The 18,055-nt window shown below is 48.1% G+C and overlaps 1 protein-coding gene across 1 annotated transcript in view; it reads left to right on the forward strand.

Annotated features, from left to right (window-relative positions):
- Nucleotides 1-18,055, forward strand: part of LOC137627782 (rhythmically expressed gene 2 protein-like) — an 86,392-nt gene that overhangs the window by 51,651 nt on the left and 16,686 nt on the right. The gene's annotated exons all lie outside the window — the stretch shown is intronic.

The following is an 18,055-nucleotide window of genomic DNA, read 5'->3' on the forward strand; positions in this document are numbered from 1 at the left end:
ACGAGTGAGCCCATTCATTCCTCGTCTGTGGAAGAAGTTTCTCGGCAGAAATGCTGGACCAAGGTCTCACGACCTCTCAAGCGCAAGGTCCCTTCCGAGCGAGTCCAACGGCCCAGGTGTAGCCACTGGGTCAGTTCGGACTCGCCGCAGTCTTCCGAAGACTGCACACCTCCCAAGAGAGGTAGAGTAGTTCCGCAGCAGGCAATCACTCCGTCTGTTGCCGCACCATCCGCTGTAGACCCTAAGTGGTCTATGCTGCAGTCTATGCAGACTCAGCTAGCTTCATTCATGCAGGAGTATCGTGCTGAGAAGGTTGACACTGCACCTGTTAACCTACAACCTGCCACGGTTGTGCGCTCAGCAGACACTGCGGCTGCCTGCTCCCACACTCCGGCTGTGAGAGCTCCACCACCGATGCGCAGTCGACCCTGCCAGACGCATGTTGACGTTAGCCGACGTGCGGCACCCTCCGTTGACATGCGTGAGCTACCGCATCAGCTGTGGGAAGGTGCTGTCAAGCTGCCGTGTTTTGACGCAATGCGGCAGTCTCCGCAACCCACGGCAGTCCCCACCACGCACCATCACTCCGCTTTTGTTGTTGCCAGCTCTCAGACTGACCAGCAGCGGCATGATGTTGGATCCAGTGCAGCTACGCATGCACCCGTGCTGCCGGATTCAGCCGTTCAGCTTTCTTCTCCTCCTTGGCCGCTTCCTCCTCAGCATTCGGATGAAGGAGTCTCTGATGACGACGAAGCTGCGCATTTGGACGATCAACACTCCGACATAGAAGAACCCAAGACTACGCCTCCCTCCTTAGACTTTAGGAAAGTCCTTGCCCTGTTTAAGGAGTTGTATCCGGACCAGTTTGTGTCTGCAACCCCGCGCTCACCTCCCTCTGAGTTCGCTTTAGGCATGCAGTCAGCAGCTCCTGCCTTTACGAAGCTCGTACTCGCGCGCTCATCCAAGAGAGCTTTAAGGGTACTGGGAGAGTGGTTGCAGTCCAAGAAGCAACTTGGGAAGACATCCTTCATCTTTCCACCGACCAAGCTTGCTTCCAAATCTAGCGTCTGGTATGCCACGGGAGAAGATCCCGGCTTGGGAGTTCCTGCCTCTGCCCAGGGCGACTTCTCAAGTCTGGTAGACTCTCCCCACAGACTGGCTATGAGACGCTCCAAGATTTGCTGGACCTTTTCGGATATGGACCATCTTTTGAAGGGAGTTTTTCGTGCGTTTGAGATCTTCAACTTCCTGGACTGGTGTTTGGGAGCGTTAAGCAGAAAGACCTCCCCTTCGGATAAGGACTCTGCCATGCTCATCATGTCATGCATGGACAAAGCCATTCGGGATGGGTCTGGCGAGCTTGCGGCTTCGTACGTGTCTGGAGTTCTTAAGAAGCGAGATCACCTTTGCTCCTTCTTGTCGGCGGGGATCACACCATGTCAGAAGTCAGAGTTGACTTTGCTCCGCTTTCCAAGTGTCTCTTTCCTGAAGAGCTGATCAAGGGGATTGCCGCCTCGTTGATCCAGAAGGATACCCATGACCTGGTGGCGTCTTCCGCACGTAAAGTCACAGCTTTACCTTCCGTGCCTAGACCTAGGATGGACACACCAGCGTCTAGGTTCATTCCGCCCTTTCGTGGCAGAACCTCCAGCAGAGGAGGTACCCGTGCCGATAGTCAACGTGGCAAAAAGAAGAAGGGTTCCAAGTCCTCAAAAGGCAGAGTCTGACTGCCAACCTCTCCAGACAGCAGTGGGAGCCAGGCTCAAGAACTACTGGCAGGCCTGGGAGAACAGGGGTGCAGACGCACAGTCTGTGAAGTTGCTCAGAGAGGGGTACAGGATTCCATTCTTGCGCAAGCCCCCTCTAGCAACTACTCCCATCGACCTCTCTCCCAGGTACAGAGAGGAGGACAAAAGGCTAGCTTTACAGCAAGAGGTGTCTCTCTTGCTACAAAAGGGAGCGGTAGTCATAGTCCGGGACCATCAATCCCCGGGCTTCTACAACCGTCTCTTCTTAGTAGCGAAGAAGACAGGAGGGTGGAGACCGGTGCTGGACGTCAGTGCTCTAAATGCCTTTGTCACCAAGCAGACGTTCACCATGGAGACGACGAAGCCGGTGCTAGCATCGGTCAGGAAGGAAGACTGGATGGTCTCGTTGGACCTAAAGGACTCGTACTTTCACGTCCCCGTCCATCCAGACTCCCAACCTTTCCTAAGGTTCGTCTTTGGAAAGGTCGTTTACCAGTTCCAAGCCCTGTGCTTTGGCCTAAGCACGGCACCTCTAGTGTTTACCAAACTGATGAGGAATATTGCCAAATTCCTGCATTTGGCAGACATCAGAGCCTCCCTCTTTTTGGACGACTGGCTTTTAAGAGCTCCGTCAAGTCGTCGCTGTCTGGAGAATCTCAAATGGACTATGGATCTGACCAAGGAATTGGGTCTCCTGGTCAATATAGAAAAGTCCCAACTCGTCCCATCCCAAATTATAGTCTATCTAGGTATGGAGATTCAGAGTCGAGCTTTTCGGGCTTTTCCGTCGGCCCCCAGAATCAGTCAAGCCCAAGAATGCATCCAGAGCATGCTGAAAAGGAACCGATGTTCAGTCAGACAGTGGATGAGTCTAATAGGGACGCTTTCATCGCTGGACCAGTTCATCGCGTTAGGGAGACTCCACCTCCGACCCCTTCAGTATCACCTAGCTGCTCACTGGAGAAAGGACATGACGCTAGAAGCGGTCTCAGTTCCTATATCCGAAGAGATGAAGTCTGCACTGACTTGGTGGAAGAACAGCATTCTTCTCAAGGAAGGTCTACCACTGGCTGTTCAGACCCCCGACCACCTTCTCTTCTCGGACGCATCGGACACGGGCTGGGGTGCGACACTGGACGGTCGGGAATGCTCGGGCACGTGGAATCCGGATCAAAGAGCACTTCACATCAACTGCAAGGAGCTACTGGCAGTTCATCTGGCCTTGAGAAGCTTCAAGTCCCTCTTTCTAGGCAAGGTGGTGGAGGTGAACTCCGACAACACTACAGCCTTGGCGTACATCTCCAAGCAAGGAGGGACTCATTCGAGGAAGTTGTTCGAGATCGCAAGGGACCTCCTCACCTGGTCAAGAGATCGAAAGATATCGCTTGTCACAAGGTTCATTCAAGGCGACATGAATGTCATGGCAGACCGCCTCAGCCGGAAGGGTCAGGTCATCCCTACAGAGTGGACCCTTCACAAGAATGTTTGCAGCAGACTATGGGCCCTGTGGGGTCAGCCCACCATAGATCTGTTCGCTACCTCGATGACCAAGAGGCTCCCAAATTATTGCTCACCGATTCCGGACCCAACAGCAGTTCACGTAGATGCCTTTCTTCTGGATTGGTCCCATCTAGACCTGTATGCGTTCCCCCCGTTCAAGATTGTCAACAAGGTACTGCAGAAGTTCGCCTCTCACGAAGGGACACGGTTGACGTTGGTTGCTCCCCTCTGGCCCGCGAGAGAATGGTTCACCGAGGTACTGCAATGGCTAGTAGACGTTCCCAGGACTCTTCCTCTAAGAGTGGACCTTCTGCGTCAGCCGCACGTAAAGAAGGTACACCCAAGCCTCCACGCTCTTCGTCTGACTGCCTTCAGACTATCGAAAGACTCTCAAGAGCTAGAGGCTTTTCGAAGGAGGCAGCCAGAGCGATTGCCAGAGCAAGGAGGACATCCACTCTCAAGGTCTACCAGTCAAAATGGGAAGTCTTCCGAAGCTGGTGCAAGGCGAATTCAGTTTCCTCAACCAGTACCTCTGTAACGCAGATAGCTGACTTCCTTTTACACCTAAGGAATGTACGATCCCTATCAGCTCCTACGATCAAAGGTTACAGAAGCATGTTGGCAGCAGTCTTCCGCCACAGAGGCTTAGATCTTTCCACCAACAAAGATCTACAGGACCTCCTTAAGTCTTTTGAGACCTCAAAGGAGCGTCGGTTAGCCACACCAGGTTGGAACTTAGACGTGGTTTTAAGGTTCCTGATGTCAGCAAGGTTCGAACCGCTTCAATCAGCCTCTTTTAAAGATCTCACTTTGAAGACTCTTTTCCTCGTTTGCTTAGCAACAGCTAAAAGAGTCAGTGAGATACACGCCTTCAGCAGGAACATAGGTTTTACATCTGAAACGGCTACATGTTCCTTACAGCTTGGTTTTTTAGCTAAAAACGAGCTCCCTTCTCGTCCTTGGCCCAAATCGTTCGAGATTCCAAGCCTGTCCAGTTTGGTTGGAAACGAACAAGAGAGAGTACTATGCCCAGTAAGAGCTCTTAAGTACTATTTAAGACGTACAAAGCCGTTACGAGGACAATCAGAATCTTTATGGTGTTCTATTAAGAAACCTTCTTTACCGATGTCGAAGAACGCAGTTTCTTATTACATCAGACTTTTGATTAGAGAAGCCCATTCTCATCTGAATGAGGAAGACCATGCTTTGCTGAAGGTAAGGACACATGAAGTTAGAGCTGTCGCTACTTCAGTGGCCTTCAAACAGAACCGTTCTCTGCAGAGTGTAATGGATGCAACCTATTGGAGAAGCAAGTCAGTGTTCGCATCATTTTACCTTAAAGATGTCCAGTCTCTTAACGAGAACTGCTACACCCTGGGACCATTCGTAGCAGCGAGTGCAGTAGTAGGTGAGGGCTCAACCACTACATTCCCATAATCCCATAAGCTTTTTTAATCTTTCTCTTGAAATGCTTTTTATTGTTGTTTTTGGGTTGTACGGAAGGATAAGAAGCCTTTCGCATCCTGGTTGATTTGGCGGGTGGTCAAATTCTTTCTTGAGAAGCGCCTAGATTAGAGGTTGTGATGAGGTCCTTTAGTGTGGGTTGCAGCCCTTCATACTTCAGCACCTAGGAGTCGCTCAGCATCCTAAGAGGATCGCGAGGCTCAGTAAGGAAGACGTACTTAAAAAGGCAGAGTAATGGTTCAAGTCGACTTCCTTACCAGGTACTTATTAATTTTATGTTTGTTATTTTGAATAACTGCTAAAATGAAATACGGGATACTTAGCTTCTAATGTTAACATGTATGCTGGTCTCCACCCACCCCCCTGGGTGTGAATCAGCTACATGATCACCGGGTAAGATTAATATTGAAAAATGTTATTTTCCTTAGTAAAATAAATTTTTGAATATACTTACCCGGTGATCATGAATTTAAGGACCCTCCCTTCCTCCCCATAGAGACCCAGTGGACCGAGGAGAAAATTGGTTCTTGTTGACAAGAAGTACCTGAGTACCTACTCGACAGATGGCGCTGTTGTTGTACACCCCCACCTGTATAGCGATCGCTGGCGTATCCCGACCGTAGGTTTTTTCTGTCGGGCAACAGAGTTGCAGCTACATGATCACCGGGTAAGTATATTCAAAAATTTATTTTACTAAGGAAAATAACATATTACCTCCAAATTTATCATTTTTGTATAGTAATTCCAAGTTCTACATTGTTAATTGGGTCCAAGAGACTTGACATAAGTTGATTTTTGACATAGGGCAGATTTTTCCCCTATAAAGTGTCTTAATGGTTTCCTATATATGTTCTGAACACAAAAAGTGTTCAGAACCTGCTATTATTTTTTAAAAAATCAGATGCAGTACTTACATTAATAAACTTTGTGAAGTACGGTAATAAATTGTTATTTGAGGACTTAGAGATAGATGTAAGGTTGGATAACACTGTGTAACTTTGATTTTACTTTGTTTAATGTATTTGATATTCAAGAAAAGTGATGTAAAGTTGGAATTGATGTAAAAGAAATTATTTCATTTGAATTTAGAATAGAAATTTTTTTCTTTACATAAATATAAACCATCGTCCTTGAAGTGCCATTTAAGCTTTTAAGGAGGTAAATATAGTTGCTTGTTGGGTGGCATTCACTTTGACTTCGGCTGCAGGACCGAACAGACATTCTGTACAGTGCTTCTTAGTGTCTTCATCAAGCATTTTAGCCTCTTTATTTTTATTTCAGATTCAATAAATACATACTCTTCTAGACAGTTGGGTTTGAGAGCCATTATTGGAAGAAGCTAAGGATATACATTGTTTCTTGACAACTAATTGTGTGTCAGTTGTTCCCACACAAATCCAAACCATTTGCTCTTTACTATGGATACTGTATATTGTTCTGGCGTAGCTGAAAACTAGCCATAAACTTTTTACACAAGGCTAACAACCTGCTGTTAGTTAATGTGGTTTAGACCACCACACACAGCTAGTCGATTTATCCACTTTTGTTTTTGGTTTGGTTAAGAGCAGACATGCTGTCTCTCTTTCCTATAAAAACCTATTTCTATAATTGGCCATAAACTCCTTTTTCTTTTGCAGGTGTGTCTAGTTTTATTGAGGGCTGCTAATATGCAGGTTTGCCTTGGCATCGAAGGTCGTTCGGGAGGTGGATCATCATTCCCCTTGCCCTGGATGCAGACAACACTCCTGGACTCTGGCATTTCCCTGCGGAGAATATCGAGAGTGCCCCTCTTTCCAGTGGGAATGGTAAGGTAGGCACCGGATGAAGTCTAAAAGGAATTCTTCTCCCTTAGGGTCGTCCTCGAGCTCGAAGAAGTCCCGACTACTCACTCTGACGTCTCATCTGGCCCCCACTGACTCTGCTCATTTGGTCTTTTCCAGAGAACAAAAGAGCAAGAGTGATGACCATTTAACCCTTGGACAACCTCAGGTTCTGAGGGCCATGTAGCTTCCCCTAGCAAAGCAGCAGAACCCATGGCTGAAGGGGAATCTTATCGCTTTTGACACCATGAGTCAAATTTGGCCTTCCTTTGGGATCTTGGCTTCCCCCTCTAAAGAACAGCTCTTGGAAATACTGAAGATTGTGGTACAGCGGGAGTGCACATCTGCCTCCATATGGGTTGACCTTGGCCTTCCCCCTCCCCCCCACCTTTGGAGTGACATTCCCTCCAGAAGGTCTCATGTCCTTCGCTTAAGAATCCTCCGCAACTTCTCGCCCACCAGAGGAGTTGTTGGCTTGGTCTCCCCGGAGTCCCAGCCAGACTTGCGATCCCCCCCCCTGGGTGAGCTTGCCAGCTGGGCCCACTCTGTGACCTGAGCTTACTCAGTGTGCTAAGTTCCCTCAGCAGGAGAAACACACTGCTCCTCCACCCTACAAGGTATGTTGTCCTTCTCACCAACGCGAAAAGGCTTCCTTTTTTGAGTGGTCTCCTCCTCAAGTACACTTCGTAAGCAGGCATTAGACTCGTCTATGCCTTGCTCCAGCTCTTCGAAGCATCCAAAGGGGGTCTCTTGCAGTCGCAGCCCCTCGCCACAGTTCTTCCAGGCTACAGCAAGGCTCAACAATTCTTGTGAGGTATGACCCTTCAGGGTTATTGCCTCAGGCTTCTACTCCCTACGGGATGTAGCCTGGTTGTTCTGACATTGACAAGCGATGGCAATGTGCATTCGCAGACAAGGCCCTTCAGCCTTGTTCCCTTCCATATGAGTGCATACCTCCTCCTGTAGGAGTAAGTAAGGCAACTCTTCAACCTCTGGCAGGTTCCCTGATGAGTGTTGGTACCCCTGTCCATGATGATATGGCTCGTGGACAAACAGGCCCTAGTTAGGTTGGAATGTCTTGTGCGTTGCACACAGTCTCCCACTACACACTGGCGAGGTGGGCGAGCGAGTCCTCCCTCTGACAAAGGTCTGCTCATATCTCTGGCTGGGGTAGTGTGCACGTGTACTTCGGTTTGCTTGCCAAGAAGAGGTAAGGTAGCACTCATAAGTAATCGCTATTTTTTGGCAGGTTAATTTGCGCCATTCAAACTCACTCTACCTGTAGCTCATAGCTACATTAAGACTGAAATGTATGGTATTTTGTATACAGTACTGTACAGCAGTTAATATAGCAATAACACTAACACAATAGATACATTAACAATAAAAATAAAAAAAGGTAGGTTATTTATTAATGTATCACCAATGTATATTAATTGTATTACTGAACAATAAATTAGTTACGAGGAAAAATATGTGCTAGTTGAAGAAAATGGTTTGTTTATGCATGATAAAAAAGGGGTAGCATTAATAAAGTACAGTACGTACGGTAATGTATGTTTCGTGTGTATACAGTATTGTATTATTTTCCATTTTATTGCATTGTGTCCTAATAACTACTTCATCTACAGGTTTTAACATTTAGGTTAGGTATATTGAATGATTCAAATGTATTTCGCTGTATTTCATTGTGGTTTTAGCTTTATTATAAAATTTAATGTGTTTTTTTTTGTAAGCCTTACAACGAATTAGGCGATTTACATATTTTTCCAGTTGGATTCTCTGCAGTGGATTGCAGTTATCCTCATCTTTCCATGTCGAGGAAGCTCTTCTCTCAGTAAAAGGTTGTCACTCAGCTTTTATCCAGTTCTCAGACTGAAGAACTCTGACCCCTCCCCCTTTAGAGGATCAGTCTAGGCTCATGAGTAGCTTCTAAGGTTTGTTCCCCACAGGAAGCCAAGCCTCTTATGGATGTCACTTGAATCTTCTGGTCACTCAAGTAAATTATATTGAAGTCCTGCTGGGGCTTCATATAGGATCTGACCTGTAGACTACTCATGAGGTTCAACCTCTCTGTTAGAATTGATGTACTGCATGGCATTTTGTATGTCACAAGTCATTTTCAAACAGAGGAAGATCTTCTCTCTCCCTTGATCTCGAGTTTGTGTCCAAGAGCCAAAATATAACTCTGCCCAACCCCAGTTTTAAGTCCTCCTCCATATCTTCTGTAAGAGAAAGCTGCAGGATGACAATTCTTTGAGGTGGCACTTCTTAAAGAACTTGGGTCCCCTTTTGAAACACCAAAGACACTTTCCCAAGCTGAAAGCGTAAAGATGAAGATGTCCAAGAACTTTGCTTCTTCTGACTGACAGACGTGCTGATCCAATGAGAATACATAAGGATCATCCCAATTCAAGCGCATGAAGTTTAGGATATCGTACTTACCCTAACCCTCTGGAAGAACGTGTCAGTGGCGCTCGTCCTGAAGGTAGGAATCTGGTACGACAGAAAACCTTCGCTGTCCACTACCTATAAGAGTTTGCCCACAAGTCCCTGGATAACTTTATCCTTGGTCTTGCGATAGCTACACAACAAGTCGTGGTGTGAACCTAGCTCCTTGTAGGACAAGCATCATCTTGTCTTAAGAAGCTTATGCGACATAATTTTAGGAGAAGTAAAATGTCTGGTATTCTCCTCTTCCTTTCTTCCATCTATTGAGGTGAAGCAGTCTTTCCATTATACAGTAAGCAGGATTGAATGCTAGAAATAGGTAAGCATCACGACCAAGTAACTCCTCGTTACCAACAAGTTTTGTATTGAAGTATCTCCTCCATCCTCCGAGACGAGGGCAATTAATGATGGAATGTAGGAAATGTATGCAAACACTTTTCTCATGATGACCATACCTTTAGACACTGTCTTTAGAGGTACAGTAATCCCTTGCCATAGCACGGTTCACCTATTGCTCCTTCAGTACATCACTGATTTATAAATACTGTATGTTATATGAAAATCCGTATTATAGACGTCTCTGTATATTGTGGGTTTATGAGGGCAGATAAATTTTATATTTTTCATACTCTAGTTATTTTTGTTATAAATCGTTATTTTTGTTAAAGATAGTTATTCTTGGACTTGAAAAAAGTAAATTTACAAAGATCAAGAAATATGAAAACCTACATTATTGACTCCTCTGGTTTCTAAGTATAAAAATTTTATATTTTTCATATTTTAATTATTTTTTTAAAAACAGTTATTTTGGGTCTTATAAAAGCTTAAATTTATAAAGATACTAAAAGAATATGAAAAGTATGCAGTAGATTTCTGTATCCACTTGTGGTTTTTCAGCTATCACAGGGTAGGGGCCAGGCTGCTTGGTACGGAACACTTGTGATAGCCAAGGGATTACTGTGTAGGTTCTTTCATTACCCTCTACCAATCTCCTGGTAGGGACATAGCCTAACACCTGTGACATATTCATGCTCAGGTTGCTAGGAGTATGACATGAGTCATCACTTTTGCTCTTCCACAAGACTAAGTGCATTAATATTTACTGGGTTAGTAAACCAGCCAGTCTTGGTTACAGGGACTTCTGTGCTCCTAAGGATGAGTCTCCTATTGTAGGTTGATGGTTTATATTTGCGTTGGATCAAATGACAAACTTTTTATAGTAATTTGTATTTTTCTTAACTATATAAACCTGAGTCCTTCAAGTTACGCTGCCTGGCTCAACCACCCTGTAAGTCCTAGGATAAAGGTAAAAGAAAGGGTTGCTCTACCTGTTGAGTTGGTGGGTCCTACCCATCACCTGACAACAATTTCTACCTCATTAAAGTTTAAACGGCTCTTCCAGATTTGCTGAAGTCATAAAGGTTCTCAGGTTTGTATAGTTAGGAAAAATGCAAATTACTGTACTGTTAAAGAGTTGCAATATTTGTTTCTGCAAAAGGCCTCTAAAAAATTTCTTCATTTTTTTTGTATTGTATTATTAAATCGATTAGGTTTGATTTTTACTTGTTCCGTAACTGAAATACAAACCACGCTATTTGATATGGGTACAGGTAATTACTTTCGGCGTAGCTGAAATGACAAGCCATTAGATTTTTAACGAGGGTTTACTACCCCACTGCTAGTTAGCGGGGGGTAGGGAGGGGTAGCTTGCTAATCCCCCCCCCCCCTCACATACACCTGTGATTTAGCTCACTTTGCTCTCGGCTCGGGTGGTAGTCGGATGTGTCCGCTTTCACCCTCGCCTCTTGGGACAGCCATTAATGCTTTTTGTCTTTTTACTTACTTTTTCTTATATATATAAACATTCTTCATGTTTATGTATATATTTGTGTATAGAAATGTAGTAAGTTTTCTTTTCAGTGTTTGTGCTGTGTGTGTGATGTACGACAATGACATTTACGTAGTGCAAGGCCACCACGGTTTCTCTTCGTGGGGAACTACCTCTCCCTCTTGGTCCATCAGTCTTTCCTTCGGCATATCCGTTAACTCGGCCGCCGTAGGGAATCGTCATCGCTGGACTTTCTTCATTCATCTTTTATCTTCACTGTTCATCTTTTCCTACGGGAAACTTGGATTCTCAGCGAAGGGAGTGTGGGAGTTTAGTTTGACTACGGTCTCTCTCTCTACTCGAGGTCGTTCACCCCTTACTACTACTGCATACTATTACGGCAGCTCCTTTCCCGTTGCGGGTTGGGTTGCTATCCCGGTTATCTGTCTCAGTTATTTTTAATGAAATCTAATTGTATTTTGTTAACTTTTCAGCTTTCTCCGTGGGGAACGCTTCCCTTCAGGGGGTCAGCGGTTCTCACTATTAGTGAACATTCGTAGATGATTTAGATAATTATAATTCTATTATAATTCTGTTTTTATTACAGTTTCTCCGCCCTCCCCCTTCTCCCGTGAATGTCAGCTGGGAGAGGAGGGCGCATACTTAATTCTTATTTTATGCTATTCCCTCGGGGTTACTCTTCGGAGTTCCTCCCTGGGGAATTTCTGTTTAAATAATTATTTAATTTTATTTTCCCAGTTAACTATGCAGTTTTTCTTCGTTTGACTAGAGTGCCAACGAAGCAGAGCTATCCTGTTTGTGCCTGGGGAATCTTCTGTCGCTGCCGTCCCTCAGAGGACGTCGTCATGGGCGTGATCCCTTCTCTTAGAAGTTCTCCCGTGACAACATACTAGCACTTCAGATCATCTTAGAATGCTAAAGGAGGTTCGCCTCCAGGGGTTGGGTAACGTCCCTTCCGAGGGAGGTTTCCTCCCTTCCGAGGGAGGTTTCCTCCCCAGGTGTGAGATCTTCTCCCTGCAGAGGGAGAATTTCCCACACCTTGATATTTCATCGCCGTCGACTACTGTGCTGCCCTTCGGGGCAAGTCTCTTCTACGGAGTGTTCACCTCTCTCGTTCGTGAGAGAGGCCACTCATAGAGACTCCTCTTCGGAGGATCACTCCTGAGAAGGTCAGGGGGTGCCACCACGAGTGTCTTCAGGTCTCTTCTACGAAGTGTCATCTCTCTCGTTCGCGAGAGATGCCACTCATAGAGACTCCTCTTCGGAGGATTGCTCCTTATAAGGTCAGCTTGCTGATCCAATGGCCCTAAGGGGCGCCATCACGAGTGTCTTCAAGTCTCTTCTACGAAGTGTTCACCTCTCTCGTTCGCGAGAGAGGCCACTCATAGAGACTCCTCTTCGGAGGATTGCTCCTTATAAGGTCAGCTTGCTGATCCAATGGCCCTAAGGGGCGCCATCACGAGTGTCTTCAAGTCTCTTCTACGAAGTGTTCACCTCTCTCGTTCGCGAGAGAGGCCACTCATAGAGACTCCTCTTCGGAGGATTGTTCCGGATAAGGTCAGCTTGCTGATCTGGACCTCTCCTCAGATCGTTCGCGATCTCTTAGACCTGCTGACCTGCCGTCTCCGTTCCTGACTGCTGATGCGCTGTCGGCACCAACACATCCTGTTGTTAAACAGGCATCGATCCCTTCGAGGTAAAAAGGGCGTATGGGCAAATACTGCACATACTTTCCGTAAGCGCCAGGTTTCACCTGCGCGCCAGCGCACTTCGTTGGAGATTCCTGACAAAGGCGCCAGTGCTCACCTGCGCTCCAGCTCACATCGTTGGAGTTTCCTGAGATAGCGCACAGGCGCTCACCAGTGCTCCAGCGATCTTCTGCACGCCATCATTCACGTGCGCTCCAGCGGACATTGATGGTTGTTCCTGCTAGCGCGCCAACCTCTCCTGCGCGCCAGCGCTCACCTGAGCACCAGCGCACATCGTTGGAGTTTATCTGAGTTAGCGCACAGGCGCTCACCGGTGCTCCAGAGTTCTCCTGCGCACCATCTCTCTCCAGCTGACCTACCAATCTACCAGCGCAACCTTGCGCTGCAACAAGGACTTCGGTCCTGGACTCTAAAGCAGACCTGCTTACGGTCCTCATCGGGTAATGTTAGCACTTTCTTCAAGGACACATCCCAGTTCCTGATCATCCTGCCAGCTGACCCTTCAACCTAGCGCGTTCGCCGCGCGCGGGTACCAATGGTTTCCCGTGCGTGCTCACTGATTACACGCGCAAGCGCCGACGATCTTCTTCCGCGCGCGAGTACCATGGTTTCCCGCGCGCGCACCGCTACCTTCGTGTGATCCAACGCGCGCAAGCGCCGACGATCTTCTTACGTGCAAGCGCCAACGATCTTCTTTCGCGCGCGGGTACCGATGGTTTCCCGCGCGCGCACCGATCTAATGCGCGCAAGCGCCGACGATCTTCTTACGCGCGCAAGTGCCGACGATCTTTTCTGCGCACGGGTACCAATGGTCTCCCACGCGCGTGCCAATAGTCTTGCTCGCTCGTGCGCAGATAGTTTTCCGCGCGCGCGTGCTGACATTCTGGCCCGCACAGGCTCTTTATTATGATCCTGCACATCAAATTGATTCCTGCGCACTCTATGAAGATTCGCCCGTGCTTCGACAGTCTCTCGTGCGCGAGGCACGGGTATTCCCCATCGCGCGAGCGCCAGCGCGCTCCTTAACGCAATCGCCAATACCCTCCCCCGCGCGAGGCTGCCTAACAACGCGCGGTAAGGGCGCCATCACCACAGCCCCTCCCCCCCAGCACAGAATAGCGCGCTTGCCGGTAGGGGGAAAGGTTCCAGAAAGGTCCAGGGACATGCCCTCCTTAGCTTTTTACAGGCGACTTCCCCTCCAGAGGAAGTGTCTGACAGCGCAGCCGTCAGCCGGCAGCCTGGTTTGGGACTCTAATCAGAGCGGTAGCACAGGCTTCAAGCTGTTCTCTCTGAGTTGAGCCACAAATCCTTGGCTGCATCTACTCCCCCGAAGAGGAAAAGAGGAGTTTCGTACGAGGTAACTTCGAGGACGTAGCTGTCTCCTCGTAAGTCTTCGAGGCAGGCACTCTCCCCTCTCAGACTTTAATCCCACCACCTTCGGATGGAGATTTTCCGCCCTCAGGAGAGTCACGGGAGGTGAGACGTTCCCCAATCACATTGAGGGAAACCCCACCTCGCGCGGTAAAGTCTTCTCGAATAAGGGTGGAGAAGAGCCTGCCTCCTTCGTTGTTGGAGTCCTACATCCCTCCCAGGAGGGAGTCAAAGGACTCCAAGACAATACCGGGAGTCCCCTAGCACCAAAATCTACCGGCTCAGACATTCTTTCGTTATGGGAACGAACCTGTTTGAGCATAAGGACGTGAAGCAGGCGGCTGAGAAGTGTAGGAAGTCACCAAGACTCCCTCCTACATAGGGCTTTGACATTCTAGCCCTATAAACCTCCAGCACCTCAGCAGCCACGTCCCACTAAAACAACGGCAGCTAAGACAGTGGGGTCTAAGCCCTTTCCGGTCAAGGACAAGAAAGGCAATAAGTCCCCAAGGGGAGGGAAGAATCCTAGAGGGAGCAGCCGAGGCTGCAAACGCTAGAATTGGCAGTTCCCCTGCATGCCCGTCAGTGGGGGGATGCCTACAAGGTTGCGCAGATAGGTTGCAACAACTCAGGGCCGACTCCTGAACGATTTCCGTAATCAGTCAGGGATATCGCATCCCGTTTACAACATCTCTACCTCCCCTGAGGACGAATCCGGTGTCATTTAGCCCCCTTGCCATGGGATCAGCAATGGGGCGAGCTCTGTGGGCAGAGGTCCAGATTAAAGCAAACTACGGTCAGCATGGAGACCGCAGACACAGTCAGTCTTGCAGTAAAACCGCAAGACCTCATATGTATACTGAATATGAAGGACGCGTACTTCCAGATCCCAGCCCATCCGTCTTCAAGGAAGTACTTAGGATTCAGCCTAGACAACAAGGAGTACCAGTTCAAGGTGTTGTGTTTCGGTCTCTCCACAGCACCACAGGGTTTCACCAGAGTGTTCACCCTAATATCATCGTTGGCACTCAGGATCAGCATCCGTCTCCTCCATTATCTGGATGACTGCCTGATCCTAGCAGACTCGGAGTCATTCCCTCTTTGACACCGAGACAAATTTCTAGGACTTTGCCAGGATTTAAGGATCATGGTAAGTCTCGAGAAGTCCTCTCTGCTTCCCAAGCAAAGTCTGGTTCACCTAGGCATGATTATAGACACCAATCTCCACAAAGCCTTTCCATCAGATGGCAGGATAGCAAGGCTGAGAAGAGTTGCAAGCCCTTTCCTCTGACGAGAGGAGCTTCCAACCCAATCGTGGTTACGTCTCCTCGGTCACCTTTTCACCCTTGGCTCGTCTAGTTCTCAACGGTCGCCTCAAGATGAGGTCTCTCCAGTGGCGGCCCAGGTTCTGGTGGAATCAAGGCTGCGATTCCCCGGACATCATGATCCCTATGGATCCTGCGGAACGGACGAACCGCCAGTGGTGAGTGACAGACGAGAACCTACGAAGAAGAGTGGATCTTCTCATCCTTCCCCCGGATTGCATGCGGTTTTCGGACACCTCAAAGGAAGAGGGGGGGGGGGCACGTTCTGTACCACAGGACCTCAGACCTGTGGTCAGAATCGGAAAAGTGCCTCCATATAAATCTGCTAGAGGTGAAGGCCATCTTCCTGGCCCTTGAACAGTTCTAACAATACCTGGCAGATCACTCTGTGGTGTGATGAGCAACAACGCCACAGTAGAGGCTTACATCAACAAGCAGGGAGGTACCTTTTCAAAACAGCTACCCCATCTCTCAGTAGAGATACTGAGGTAGACCGAAGTCCACTCGATTCCACTATCGGTTCGCTTCATTCCAGACAAGGGGAATGTGCTCACCGACAGTCAGAGCAGAGCGTCTCTGATAATGGTTACCGAGTGGGCCTTGGATCATCCAGTAACCAACAAAGTCCTGACTTTGTGGGGTTCCCCGACTGTGTATCTGTTCACTACAGCGCTGAACTTCAAGCTCCCGCTGTATTGCCCTCCAGTCCCGGATCCCAAGGCACTCTGGCAAGATGCCTTCCAACAACGGTGGGACAGCACTGACGTGTACGTTTTTCCCCCCGTTCTGTCTGATGAGGAGGGTGCTCAACAAGACCAGAATATCGGTCAATCTCTCGATGACCCTTTATAGCTACACTGTGGCATCATGCGGAATGGTTTCCGGACCTTCTGCAACTCCTAACGGAACTTCCGGGAGAACTCCCACTGCGACACAAGCTACTCAAACAACTACACGCCAACATCTTTCACAAAGCCGTAGCTTCGCTTCGTCCACGCCTGGAGACTATCCAGCATCTCCTCACTGAGAGAGGATGTCGCAACAAGTTGCGAACGGGATGTCTGGACACCTGCGTAGGTCATCCGCAGGGGTCTACCAGGCAAAGTGGCGAGTTTTCTGTGGTTGGTGTCGTGGAAGGGGTATCTCTCCATTCGATGCCACTACTGTATTCCAGCAATAGCGGAGTTCTTCGTATATTTGCAGGAAGAATGCGCCTTTCAGTCTCGGCAATGAAAGGCTATCACTCAGCCTTAAGGCTAGCCTTCAGACTCAAAGGAGTGGACATTTCTTCCTCGCTGGAACTTTCCCTACTCATACGAAGATATGAACTTACCTGCCCTCAGTCGGAAGTGAGACCTCCTCCATGGAACGTGGTTTGAGTTCTCAGGCCTCTTAAGAGACCTCCCTACGAACCATTACACCAGGCATCAGATCGCCACCTAACTTGGAAGGCGGTGTTCCTACTAGCTTTGGCCTTGGCCAAGCGAGTCAGTGAACTTCATGGTCTCTCCTATGACATCGCCCATGCAAGGGAATGGGGGGGAGGTAACGTTCAGATACGTCTCTGAGTTTGGGGCTAAGACACAGAATCCGGGAGTGCCGGAACCTTGATTCGACTTTTTCCGGATTTCGAGTCTTCATTCTGTAACAGATGACCCAGACCATCCCCTACTGTGTCCAGTAAGGAGTCTGAGGTTATGTCTCAAAAGAACGGCTACAGTTCGTCCCCAAGTGCAAGCTTTGTTTTTGAGCACTGGGTGTACAAAGAGGAGGGTCACCAAGAATACCATCTCGACATGGATTCGTAGGCTGATCCATCTGTCCCTGAATCCTGATCCTCCTCCGTCATGTCGCCTTAAAGCGCATGATGTCAGGGGCATAGCTACGTCCGTGGCCTTCAAGAAGAACTTTTTTATTGACGCAGGTTCTACAAGCGGGAATGTGAAAGCATCAAACTACCTTCACAACCCACTACCTGCAAGACGTGACACACAGGAGGCTCGATACGTTCTCTATCGGCCCTGTGATGGCTGCACAACAGCTGGTTTAAAACCTCAGGCTCCTTAATGAACAAGTAGCAGAAGGTTGAGGGCATTGTTACCCGGTCTTAGTCTGCATGAATGAAAAGGTTTGTCTGGCCCTTATTCTTTTCTTCATCCTCCCCTCTCTTGGGGAAAGCAGCATCCTGGGTTCTCTGCACAGCTGACCTCGAACCACTGCAGGTAAACCATGTTTCCTTGTGCTCCTAGTATTAAGAAGTTACTGTAATACTGTCACGTCCCCATACCCTGACGAGGTGGTATTGGGAGAGTCCTAGCCTTGAATTCCATCTAAAGAACTCCAGGTCAACTTCCTAGGACGTGTCACACTGCATACCTTCACACACAGCTTATGTAGGCCGCAGCACTTGCACAGCAAGATGCTAGCGAGGTGCAGGGACTCCTTATTACTGAGTACTGACACACTCAAATATTGGAGTCCCCGGGCAAAAGCCAAAGCCAGTAATGGCCGGGACTTACCACCCTTCCTAAGGGGTGAGTCACCCATATTAGATAGCGTGGTTTGTATTTCAGTTACGGAACAAATGACAAATTCGTAGATAATTTGTATTTTTCCTAACTATACAAACCTTAGCTATTTAATCAAACTTGCCCGCCAGCCCTGTCCCCCGGGAAAAGTCCTACCTCTAAGCAAAGTGAGCTAAATCACAGGTGTGTGAGAGGGGGGGGAGTAGCAAGCTACCCCTCCCTACCCCCCCGCTAACTAGCGGTGGGATAGTAAACCCTCGTTAAAAATCTAATGGCTCGTCATTTCAGCT

The sequence above is a fragment of the Palaemon carinicauda genome, chromosome 35 (genome assembly GCF_036898095.1).
Source record: "Palaemon carinicauda isolate YSFRI2023 chromosome 35, ASM3689809v2, whole genome shotgun sequence".
NCBI lineage: Eukaryota > Metazoa > Arthropoda > Malacostraca > Decapoda > Palaemonidae > Palaemon > Palaemon carinicauda.